The sequence below is a fragment of the Schistocerca cancellata genome, chromosome 3 (assembly GCF_023864275.1).
Source record: "Schistocerca cancellata isolate TAMUIC-IGC-003103 chromosome 3, iqSchCanc2.1, whole genome shotgun sequence".
Classification (NCBI taxonomy): domain Eukaryota; kingdom Metazoa; phylum Arthropoda; class Insecta; order Orthoptera; family Acrididae; genus Schistocerca; species Schistocerca cancellata.
Window position 1 is genome coordinate 12,214,849 of NC_064628.1, and position 13,775 is coordinate 12,228,623.

General features: G+C 37.6%; 1 protein-coding gene across 1 annotated transcript in view; it reads right to left on the reverse strand.

The window, feature by feature from the left end:
- LOC126176786 (dedicator of cytokinesis protein 1) overlaps nucleotides 1-13,775 on the reverse strand; it is a 475,112-nt gene that overhangs the window by 271,044 nt on the left and 190,293 nt on the right. The gene's annotated exons all lie outside the window — the stretch shown is intronic.

Below are 13,775 nucleotides of genomic sequence, written 5' to 3' on the forward strand. Positions count from 1 at the left end.
GTTTAGAAAAATACAAGTATAAAAAGCATGCCATATTCTTCCACTGTTAGTGCAAGACTAATGCTACAATATACTGCCGCATGCTTTAATCCATTAGAAAACTAAAAATCAATATTAAACAAACTACCACAAATAATTTTTGAATGAAGCTTGTACAGATACTACAATCAATTAGTTCTTACACATAATACTAAATGGAGAATGTTCGAAGCACGATTTATAAAACAAAAAAGTAATGTCCTATGTAATGAACATCAAGCAATAACTGTTCTGTACAGCCAAAATTAGAAAAAAAAATCTGCATTCTCTATCACACAGGTTACAAAGCACAATAAACAGAAATCACAAGGGAAATGTTGCTTTCTGTTGTCTTATAAATGAACTAACTTATTTCAAATTCACAAATGTTAATTAACATACAATCAAAATAAAATTGAAGACGAACAAAACATGTTCGAAATGTGTTGCATTATGTTAGATTAAGCATAAAACAAAAAGTGACTGGTAGCAGAAACTATGTAATCACAGTCTGCTTTCTGCTTACTTCACTCAATCAAAATTATACACATATTTTCACTGTAGTAAGGTCTATTTTTCAGCTGCCATACATTTACACACGATTATTTATATACAGAGTTTAAAACATTCGCTTTCCTTTTGCTGTCTTCCACTTCTTCACCAGATTGTTAATGGGGGAGTGAATATAAGACTTCAATGCACTTAGCAATTAGTGGCCTACACAATAGAATGCACTGGAGCTTCATTCTGTGCATTCAGCAACAGTATCAAAACCCTACAGACGGTTAGACTCCTAGAAAAGGGAACCTCGGTAGGAGCCTTCAAGCGGTCCAGTTCTATCGATATGGGAATTCTCTTTAAGCAAAACTGCATTTTGTTTTATCGATATTCAAATACTCTCAATCAGATGCCAGTGATAATTATTCTGGAGAGCAAACCGTATGGCACTAAAGAGGTCTCTGACATGCCTATTATGCTACTTTCAAGAGGCAATTCCAATTCTAGAAGGTCAGAGATTTCACCAGCTGCAGTATCACCTGAATATGTGAATTGAATTTGGATTGTTGACCAACTCATCTTGGCAGGACTGCAACTGACAGAGTAAGAGGCAGTGCAGTCAAACTCTGTTAAAAAAATTTAAAAATCTGGAACTAGCCCCTCAAAGATTACTTAACTGAAGCATTTTTCCCAAACTCAACCATGTAATTCCAAGCACAATGTTGCAAGATTTTAGTAATAACAAAATTAGCCCAGTAGGCAACAAATGCTCCTTCTTGAGTGGCACAGCTAGTCTACTGGATTTGTGAAGACTAGGCGGAGATGCTATATCACAAATCAGATGAAATTGAGTCTTCTGATCAACTGAAACCCACAAATATCAACATTTGTATTGGCATAATCGCCATTAACTTAATCCTAACACTGGGAAGAAACTTTAAATTAGGAGAAACACAAAAATCAAATTCTAGCATAGCATGAAACAAGACTGCCGAATGTTGTTGTTGTTGTTGTTGTTGTTGTTGTTGTTGTAGTCTTCAGTCCTGAGACTGGTTTGTTGCAGCTCTCCATGCTACTCTACCCTGTGCAAGCTTCTTCATCTGCCAGTACCTACAGCAACCTACATCCTTCTGAATCTGCTTAGTGTATTCATCTCTAGGTCTCCCTATACGATTTTTACCCTCCACGTTGCCCTCCAATGCTAAATTTTTGATCCCTTGATGCCTCAGAACATGTCCTACCAACTGGTCCCTTCTTCCTGTCAAGTTGTGCCACAAACTCCTCTTCTCCCCAATTCTATTCAATACCTCCACATTAGTTATGTGATCTACCCATCTAATCTTCAGCATTCTTCTGTAGCACCACATTTCGAACGCTTCTATTCTCTTCTTCTCCAAACTATTTATCGTCCATGTTTCACTTCCATACATGGCCACACTCCATACAAATACTTACAGAAACGACTTCCTGACACTTAAATCTATACTCGATGTTAACAAATTTCTCTTCTTCAGAAACGCTTTCCTTGCCATTGAGAGTCTACATTTTATATCCTCTCTACTTCGACCATCATAAGTTATTTTGCTCCCCAAATGGCAAAACTCCTTTACTACTTTAAGTGTCTCATTTCCTAATCTAATTCCCTCAGCATCACCCGACTTAATTCTATTACATTCCATTATCATCGTTTTGCTTTTGTTGATGTTTATCTTATATGCTCCTTTCAAGACACTGTCCATTCCATTCAACTGCTCTTCCAAGTCCTTTGCTGTCTCTGACAGAATTACAATGTCATCGGCGAACCTCAACGTTTTTATTTCTTCTCCATGGATTATAATACCTACTCCGAACTTTTCTTTTGTTTCCATTACTGCTCACTCAATATACGGATTGAATAACATCGGGGAGAGGCTACAACCCTGTCTCACTCCCTTCCCAACCACTGCTTCCCTTTCATGCCCCTCGACTCTTATAACTGCCATCTGGTTTCTGTACAAATTGTAAATAGCCTTTCACTCCCTGTATTTTACCCCTGTTACCTTTAGAATTTGAAAGAGAGTATTCCAATCAACATTGTCAAAAGCTTTCTCTAAGTCTACAAATGCTAGAAACGTAGGTTTGCCTCTCCTTAATCTTTCTTCTAAAATAAGTTGTAAGGTCAGTGTTGCCTCGCGTGTTCCAATATTTCACGGAATCCAAACTGATCTTCCCCGAGGTCAGCTTCTACCAGTTTATCCATTTGTCTGTAAAGAATTTGTGTAGTATATTGCAGCTGTGGCTTATTAAACTGATAGTCCGGTAATTTACACATCTGCCAACACCTGCTTTCTTTGGGATTGGAATTATTATATTCTTCTTGAAGTCTGAGGGTATTTCACCTGTCTCATACATATTGCTCACCAGATGGTAGAGTTTTGTCAGGAATGGCTCTCCCAAGGCCGTCAGTAGTTCCAATGGAATGTTGTCTACTCCCGGGGCCTTGTTTCGACTCAGGTCTTTCAGTGCTCTGTCAAACTCCTCACGCAGTATCATATCTCCCATTTTATCTTCATCTACATCCTCTTCCATTTCCATAATATTGTCCTCAAGTACATCGCCCTTCTATAGACCCTCTATTTACTCCTTCCACCTTTCTGCTTTCCCTTCTTTGCTTAGAACTGAGTTTCCATCTGAGCTCTTGATATTCATACAAGTGGTTCTCTTTTCTCCAAAGGTCTCCTTAATTTTGCTGTAGGCAGTATGTATCTTACCCCTAGTGAGATAAGCCTCTACAGCCTTACATGTGTCCTCTAGCCATCCCTGCTTAGCCATTTTGGACTTCCTGTTGATCTCATTTTTGAGACGTTTGTATTCCTTTTTGCCTGCTTAATTTACTGCATTTTTATATTTTCTCCTTTCATCAATTAAATTCAATATTTCTTCTGTTACCCAAGGACTTTTATTAGCCCTCGTCCTTTTACCAACTTGATCCTCTGCTGCCTTCCCTACTTCATCCCTCAAAGTTACCCATTATTCTTCTACTGTAATTCTTTCCCCCATTCGTGACAATTGTTCCCTTATGCTATCCCTGAAACTCTGTACAACCTCTAGTTTAGTCAGTTTATCCAGGTCCCATCTCCTTAAATTCCCACCTTTTTTGCAGTTTCTTCAGTTTTAATCTACAGTTCATAACCAATAGATTGTGGTCAGAGTCCACACCTGCCCCTGGAAATGTCTTACAATTTAAAATCTGGTTCCTAAATCTCTGTCTTACCATTATATAATCTATCTGCAACCTTCTAGTATCTCCAGGATTCTTCCATGTATACAACTTTCTTTTATGATTCTTGAACCAAGTGTTTGCTATGCTCTGTGCAAAATTCTACCAGACGGCTTCCTCTTTCATTTCTTACGCCCAATCCATATTCACCTACGTCATTTCCTTCTCTCCCTTCTCCTACTCTCGAATTCCTGTCACCCATGACTATTAAATTTTCATCTCCCTTCACTACTTGAATAATTTCTTTTATCTCGTCATTCATTTCATCAATTTCTTCATCATCTACAGAGCTAGTTGGCATACGAACTGCCGAATGAAAACACACAATTTTGGAAATTACAAATAGTTCAAAAGTAAAATGGACAAAAGAATCCTCAAACAATGGTTCAAATGGCTCTGAGCACTATGGGACTTAACATCTATGGTCATCAGTCCCCTAGAACTTAGAACTACCTAAACCTAACTAACCTATGGACATCACACAACACCCAGTCATCACGAGGCAGAGAAAATCCCTGACCCCGCCGGGAATCGAACCCGGGCGTGGGAAGCGAGAACGCTACCGCCCCACCACAAGCTGCGGACTGAATCCTCAGAAACACACTGAGTTCTGACCGATTTCATAGGACAGTCTTTGTTCAACAATCGAGGTAAAGCCTGTGTACAACAGATTTATGACAGTTTTGTTGAAATGAGGTGGGAGGGGGGAGGGGGGGGGGGGGCAAAGCACACATTAATGTACATATCATGATAAACCACAACAAATAAGTCATGGAAAGTGCCAGAGAATATAACCTACAAAATTCCAAATAATCATGTGAAAATTCAAGGTAGGAAAAAAAGATTGAATACAGGGAAATGGCGGCAAAACTCCACGGGTACAAATGGATGAATCAAAACAGAAAGATACCGGTAGAGCTGTGTACAAATATAGCCTCAAAATTACAACTGATTTTTAGGAAAAACTTCATTACAAATAAAAATACTGGAATCAATCAACAAGAATGTAAGTGAATTCCATCCTAAATTTGATGGTAGTAAAATCCGAGCAATATAAAAACTCAAACACAAATTAATCAAAAATTCCCCCTGATCCTTTCCGATAGTGGAAAAAAACATCCTTGCTGGAACGAAGATTGTTAACAGGTAGTAATATCTTGACACAAGGCATTCCAAACATGGATTAGCCACCAATGAAAAAATTCACATGATATCCCCCTGGTAACTACAAAAAGCCTCAAAACTTGTTAAATAAACAACAAAACATTATGAGAACTGTTGATGCCATGAGGTCAAAAAACTTTAAAAGAAATTTTAGTAATCAGGTAAAATATTTGACACAGTGTTCAAATTCCAGACAACCAGAAAACTGCAGTGACATATCCACGGATGTTAATAACTATACGAAGTTATAACTGATTGCCTTCTGTACGCAGTGTAACAAGAATTTGAAACAAACACTGAAGACTATCAAGCAGATTTAAAAATCAAATAGATCTTGCAAAGAACAAATTTTTGTACTGAAACTAATTCTCAGACATCATAAATTTCATAAGCAAGTAATTCATACCTTTATAGATATTTTAAAATAATTTATAACTAAGTGGAATTTGAGTTTCTCTTTCAAATTCTGAAAGAACAAGTACTGGACCTCAAAAGCACTGCAGCTATTAATAAAACACTAAATAGAAGAAAATCTTAAGTGAAGTTCAGGGAAAAATTTTCAGAACATTTTAAAATTAAAACAGGAGTGAGACAATGTAATGGACTATCCCTATTACTTTTCAACTGTGTCTCCCCTAAAGTAAACCATAAGTGATATAAACTAAGGTCAGAGCTTAAAATTGATGAACCAGTCCAATTAGGAGGGATTGCTAAGTTTTTTCATACTACATGGCAAATAATTCTAAGTTAGAAAATATTATAAAAATAATCACAAAAAATGCATCTCAAAATAGAAATCAGATGAGAATGTATTTGTGGGGCTGATACACCTTTTGAAACACAAAGGGAGAGACATTAAAAAAAGGAACGAAAGTAATCAGGAAAATTTAACATCCAAATTACTCAGAAGAAGGAACATACAGATTAATAACAATTAAAGAGATTGAAAATTATATAAACGTTTATTCGGATACAAAAAAGCATGACACAGTTCTATGGGCATATTAAAAGAATGGAATCAACCAAATTAACTAGAAATGTTGTGGAATTCTTAGACAAGTGTGCCACACTGACATTAAAGAGGAACAAAATCTCAGAAAGCAAAGGCGCTGATATGCCAAATGGGCAAACAATCAGTTGCTACCAGCCAGAAGCCCATAAATACTTAGGCATTTTGCAGTTGAACAATACCTAGCATAAGATTGTAAAATATGAGTTTAGCAAACGCCAGGAAAAGTTTGAAAAGCAACATGAATGGCAGCAATACCAGTGAGGCATTCAATAACTGGGCCGTGCTCATCATCAGATGGACAGCAGGCATTGTGATTTGGGCACTGATACTGCCAGGTAATCTGGACAGAAAAACAAGGAAACTCTTGATAATTCACCACGCAATCTACCCTCACAGTGACATCGAAAGGGTGTAGTTGCCTGGAAAAACAAACAGAAGAGGACTCTTGCAAATGAGGCAGATATTGGAAGTTGGCAGACTATGTAAAGACAGCAAAGAAACAGCTCTGATTAAAGTCAACAATAGAAAGCTTCTTCTGGTACAGCAAACCAAGAATCAATATTGGAAACCTGTACTCTAATGCTAGACTGACGGCCTATGCAATAAAGTATTGCATAGGCAGTTTTTGGAGAGATTGAAGGCAAAATATATAAAGAAAACACCAGGTCTGGGCTAACAAATGTAACTCCACAAAAGCAAACCAAGGATGATTTTATTATGCACAAGAACAAGCCATTACCATGGCTTCAAAACCAGAATCGTGAAATCTGGAAAAGATTCAAAGTGCAGACTATGCAAAGAGCTGACAAAAGAACTGTTCAGATCTTGAGCTGTTGCAAAATAACTGCTCATACTAATTACAAGCAAAGGTACAATGATGTGCAACAAATGATCCATTGGAAATCATGCCAAAATTAATATCTGCTGGTGGCAAGGAATCAGTGAAATAACATGCTAGAAAAAGTCGAGAATGAACATGCCAAATCAATGTGGGACTTGTGACTTCAGATAAGTGCTGGAATACGAGAGAGAGAGAGAGAGAGAGAGAGAGAGAGAGAGAGAGGGGGGGGGGGGGGTAATAAAAATCAGGCAATGCACTTCATTGCAGAGAAACATATCAGGGAATACATTCTTATGTATGCTTTATTATAAACAAGGAAATTGAAACCAATATCACAGGGATTTAAGGATCAACAAAATAGCATGCCCTGTTTTGAAAATAGACTAAACATATTCAATGGAAATCATTTATGTCTATGCACTAACATGCTCACATTTTAATTAGGAGGACAGTTGCAGAAGCTTAGAATGGATAGCAAATACCATTACAAATTGATAAAGGGGGACTTCAATACTGAAGAAGAATAAAATTAAATAATGATTCTTCAATAGAAAATGAAGAGCATGATATGAGAACGTAGGCTTCCGCGGACGGTGTCAAAGAACATAAAGTTTACTACTAAACATATCCCAGAAGGAATAGAACTTTTTTTTTTGGCAAGGACCAAACTGAACTAAAAAAATTACTATCTTAATAAAAAATAAAGGAATATGATGGTCCATACCATTTTCACATTCCAAGTTATTGACTTGAAAGATGAAGAGTAAAAAAATATATAAAACATTGGAAAGAAGTAAATTCATCAAAAGTCTACAAAATTCAAATGGCTCTAAGCACTATAGGACTTAACATCTGAGGTCATCAGTCCCCTAGACTTAGAACTACTTAAAGCTAACCAACCTAAGGACATCACATACATCCATGCCCAAGGCAGGATTAGAACCTGCGACCGTAGCAGCAGCGCGGTTCCAGACTGAAGTGGCTAGAACCCCTCGGCCACAGTGGCCAGCAAAAGTCAACATATCTTAATTCTAAACTTTGAATGCTTGTACCAAAAGAAAATTCACTTGAGGAAACTAAAAAATTACTAGCAGCCATAATGGCTGGTGAGTACTTTAAAGAGGTATGTTTTAAAGTACACTGTAAAATCAATTAGACCCGTACTGTTAGGTCCAAAACGAAGGCTGCCTTCCAAAAATTAGTGGAATTCTGAAAACTGTTTTAATCACCCAAGCAGGCTTCTAATATCAATAATCTGAGTTTCTTCAGATTTTTGAGTGGAGCTTCAGCCGCAATGAAAAGAAAACCACCAACATTCCAGATTTTTTATGCCCCCACCCCCAAATTCCTCCGAAACTATGGGTATAATCAAAAAAGCCAATGTTACCAAAAATGTGGAGCATCAAATTCTGCGTTGACTGAGTACCAGAATTTTGCAGTTTGGTTGCATTTTCCTGCAAGAAAGCTACATCACAAACCAATAATTTTTACACTTTTTTTTTAAAAAAAAAAAAAAAGAAAAAAGAAAGAAAGAGTATTTATTTCATAACTATGAAATGTGCAACTGTGTTTCAAAAAGTCAAAGAAGGTGACAAAATGTAGATAGTAAATAAATACTGCTATTATGAAATAGTATTTAAATCATGCAGTAAATGACCTACATTAATTTCTCTCTTTCCATTGTATGGTTTCTTCCAATGTTCATTCTTATTTGTTTGCTTATCTGTATATTCATTCTCTGCTGTTTGTTGCTTACTAATTGTCAGAAACATATGTTTTTGCTAGGGCGTGTTTTGTTGATGCCCCTACCAGGCATCACTGATCACTGATCATTGGTTGGTTACATTTGTCAGTGAAAGTCATGTTTTAGTGTTTTATTTGCAGTGAAAGTGGAGACAGTAGATGTCATCTCAGTGAAGGAGACAGGTATATGAATATTGATAGAGAGGAGAAGAGAGAAAGGATGGTAAACATGTTGGTTTGGTAAACTGTACCATTGTTGTTGTTCATGAAATGTGCAGGAAATTTTATTTAACTGACTGATATGATTGACAGGACTGCAAAATGAGCCTCAAATTTATCTGTTGTCATTTTAAACATTTGACTTTAAAACAATCTGTTTATTTTGTGGTGAAGATGGATCACAGGAGTACATGAAAAAAAAAGAGACAAAGAAAACAATGCTGAAAAGAAATGTTGTTCATCACACAATAACAAAGACATTTCAACATTGTTAATGTAAATAGTGACAAAATGGAATGATGACTAGACAACTAATGTCAATTTCAAGTTGGGCACAATGAAGATCGTATCTTAGGTAACATGGTAACTGTGTAAAAAGATTTTTCATATCTGATCTTGAATGTGGTGCTACAGAAGAATGCTGAAGATAAGGTGGGTAGATCACGTAACTAATGAGGAGGTATTGAATAGGATTGGGGAGAAGAGAAGTTTGTGGCACAACTTGACTAGAAGAATAGATCGGTTGGTAGGACATGTTCTGAGGCATCAAGGGATCACAAATTTAGCATTGGAGGGCAGTGTGGAGGGTAAAAATCGTAGAGGGAGACCAAGAGATGAATACACTAAGCAGATTCAGAAGGATGTAGGTTGCAGTAGATACTGGGAGATGAAGAAGCTTGCACAGGATAGAGTAGCATGGAGAGCTGCATCAAACCAGTCTCAGGACTGAAGACCACAACAACAACACATCTGATCTTGCTGTTCATAATACTGCTGGATGACCAAAAGATGACAAGGTATCAGCCTATGTGAATTTCATTTGTGAGCATTTTGATGCAAATGGAGATGAGAGTCAGTTTGCACTTCAAGATGTTCTGAAGTATTATAATGGATACACCTAAAAAATTGGAGCAGTACAGAAACAATTATTTGAAAAATATGGTGAAGACTTGTTATTCACTTGAAAAATAAATCAACACAAAAAACCATACTATGCTTTTGAAACACAGGCTAGTCTATCATACTTGACATGTGATATGAGGCAAGAGGGAAGACAAACAAAAAGAATGTAGCCAAATTTTTGAAACTGCAACAGCCATAATATTGGAGGACATCAGAGCATGAGCTTATGAAGTTGAGACATATTCCCCTTCAGTCAAATTCTTGGATAAAGTTAAAAGTGACATTCCAGAATCACTGAAACTATTTCTTACCAGGGTCATGTGTCCAGAAAAGGAAGGAGACCATTCAACATTAAGGAGAAAAATTAGCCTCCTTGCGCATGCAGGTATTTCAGCTGCAAGGTTGAGATCCTTTGTTTCTAATATACAGCTAGATCTTTCGGAAATGATATGCAAAAAATATGTGTTGTGTTTGACAATGTGGTTGTAAATATTGATACCACTGAAGGAAAAACACTTTTCACACTATGGGTGGCATTTGATATGTAACACCAAAGTCATCAATTTGTGCTGGAGTGCTGGTCCCATAACTGACAAACATTTCTCCACCAACTGCCTCAGAAAAATTTGGAACTATGCCTTTAGTTCAATTTCAGAGAAAAGACAGAGGATGTTGAAAATATTGATATCTGGTATTAATAGTAAATGCTTCCCAATTAAAGCACAACTGTCAAATGATGAGCTGCTGAAATGGAAATCAGTGACCAACATTCCAAGTTGGAAGGGATTTATGGAAGCAGTACACTCACATATAGTGTCTGCCATTTGTGAATTCCCTTCCCTCACCATATGATACTATACATGCTGCACTTTTGGCTGCAACACGAAAATGCAAGGCACATAATGTGAAGATCTGCTTTGTAGCGTCCGATGAACGGCGTTATAGATGGGCTAGAGACACTGTCGCTTCCTTCATCCTAACACTGAGTTGGGATCTATCATTGTCTGCCTTGGAGGTTTTCATTTATTAATGTCTTTCATAGGAGCTATAGGATATATTATGGATGAAAGTGGGTTGCAGGATGTGTTCAGTATCATCTGCAGAGTCATATCTGCAAAGGAGATTATAACAGGACAAGCCTACTTAAGAACTTTGCGGGATACCTACTTAAGAGCTTTGCAGGATCAAATGTTGACACACCGGAGTTTGGTCCACATTATTTCATCAAAGCTCAGTCTAATGAAGGAAGAGCATTCGGCAGTGAAAACTATCCTTAATGACTAGGACACCAACAGTACGAATGTAGATTCATCATTGATTACAGCAATGTTCGAAATATTTTCTCAAAATGTTGAAGAAGCTGCTAACAATGGAGGTACAGTATGATTGTGGGTGCAGCCACTCAAAACAGTAACAACTGTAAAGAAATTTGTGAGAGTTGAACACGGTGGAGATTGGGAATTACATTTGCATTGTATTAAGGACTTATTTCCCTATTTTCATGCCAGTGGTTCCTACTTTTAAGCAAAATCATGTTATTTATACTCACAAGGCATGACTGAATTGGAAACAAAACTTACTGGATAAGAATATGAGCTTTTTGTAACAAAGGGATGGTTCACCATAAGAATGCCAGAAAAAACTTTGGGCAGGAGTTTGGCCTGACAAGACAGTTGAACAAATATGAATACATACAATGAAGAGTAGTGGTGGATTTATACAGGATTGGCAGACAGCACTCTACCCAGATGGATTGCTTTGATGCCTATAGCTGTTGACATCATTGACCAAGCTGAACAGTATTGCAGTGTTTAATTTGCAACAACTGAGCAACATGTGGATGCCAGAAATTCAAGAATAGAAAGAGATGAAGCAGAGGCCCAAAATTTGTACAACTGGTTTTTTGTCACAAGATACTTTTCCAGTTTATTAGTGTGTAATGTCTATTAGCACTGGGATAACAGATGATGAAAAGATCAATTCCCACAAAGGTGATGAAAATAGCAATTTGTGCATTCCAAAAATTATTGGCAGCAGCTCTGATAATTTGAAATTTTGAATAAGAACTCAAATCCTACCTCCACAGTGGATGAAATCTAACATCACAATTAATGACAAGGTCATTCCTACCAACTCTGAAATGATTCTTTGTAGAATCACATTCCACAAAAAAGTGCAATGAACAGCTTCAGTATTATTTTGAGTAACAGTTGTCCCCATATATTCTACCTATATTTGACAATGCAGGGATGTGAAAGACACAAAAAGCTGTATTTTACAAGTTGTTTGATGCCTTTAAAGACCCAACTCACTTCAAAAAGAAAGATTTCATTGTAGTTGGAGAATTTCTATTGCATGGAGTAGCATGGGAGACAAGATAACTACTTTCTTCCGTAATTTCAAAGTCTGTAGATTACATCAAGTGTCAGTATGGCAGAAAAGTCATTACTGTGTTTCATGGATACCCTGATGGGACAATTTGAGCACGAAATCACCTGAGTGGTTGTACAGGGCCATCTTCTCATCACAAACAGTCACATTTAATTGAACAACATCAGTATCTTAGGGAATAGATTTGCTTCTATCGAACAAATAAAGTAAACAGCACCTCATTTCTTTACTGAATGCATAACTTGAGAGTAAGCACTTCCATATTATGCAAGTTGCTGAGGATGCCGTAATTGTAGTTTCTGCAGTTGACATCGTTCAGTACTCTGATGTGTTTTAGTTTGTGAACATCGACCTTTTTGCGATGCTGACCACTTCATCCCCAACGTCCCAACATTTTTCTGCTAAAGTCGGTGAAAGGCAAACAAGGCAATAGTTTACAGTCTCCTAAATTTCAAGCTGTCTCGAGTATCGAAAGTCGACATTCTGTGCCTACATGCCTTAAGTGGGTGCAATGCGATTCCTTCATTTTTCCGCAAAGAAAAACAAATTCCTGAAGGCACTGGAGATGAAAAACACCTGACTGAAAGCAGCAGAGATATTCAGCAATTCCAGTATTGCTGCTGATTAGACTGACGAAGCTGGACAGAGGTTCAAAGCAGTCTTGCTGGGAAGTTGAAACACCACCACCACCACCAGGATTTTCTTCCAGCAAGCCAGGTAGGAACTTTGTGAACGATATGCCTCCATTGGTCTCTGTCCTGGTATAGCTTTTCCCTCTCCACTACATCCCATGTTACTCCTCTCCTCTTGAGATCTTCCTTAACGTGGACTGTCCATCTCTTTCTAGGCCACCCAATTGGTCTCATTCCTGGAACCTCCATATCCAAATACTGGCACGGAGTTCGAGTCGGGTGCATTCGCTTCACATGACCGGACCACTTCAACCACAAAGCGTTCATTCTCTCCTCTGTAGTCAATGTCACCTGCAGGTCTCTCCTTACATAATCATTCCTGACTCTGTCTCTCCTAGTTTTTTGTAGAGCTGACCTAAGGAACTTCATTTCACATGCTTGTATTTGACTCTCTTCTCTCTTATTTATGACACAGGCCTCTTAGACTATACATCACGATTGGCAGGAGAAAAGTTTTATACATGGTCTGTCTGGTTCTTTGAGGGATCTATTGTTCCCCTATTACTCCTTAACCCATGCTGTTGGTCCTCTAATTGGTGTTCTGGAATTTTCCACAATATTTTTTCTATGACCTTTTCCATTATCTTAAGGCAGTGTGATTCCTCAGTAGTTGGTGCATTTCTTTCTACTACCTTTCTTGAACAATGGTATTATAATTCCTTTTTTCAATTCATCTGGCATTTTGTTTTCTTTCCATATCACCCCAGCACCCGGTGTAACCATTGTATTCCATGGATTCCTGTGGCTTTAATCATATCCACTGTCAGCTCATCTACTCCAGCCGCCTTCCCACTTTTCATCTGTTTCAGGGAATTCTCGGTTTCTAACGAAGAGATTGGATCCTGCTCTTCCTATAATTCAATTACTTCAGTGTCACTTTCTTGTACACCTTCCCCATTCAGTAAGATTTTGAAATAATTTTTCATCTCTTCTCTGATACCTTCCATGCCCCTGATAAATCCCCATCCTGTGTTTCAATCACTTTTATGTCTTCTCTATCAGATCTTTTACTTTTCAATAATCCATATAGCAGTT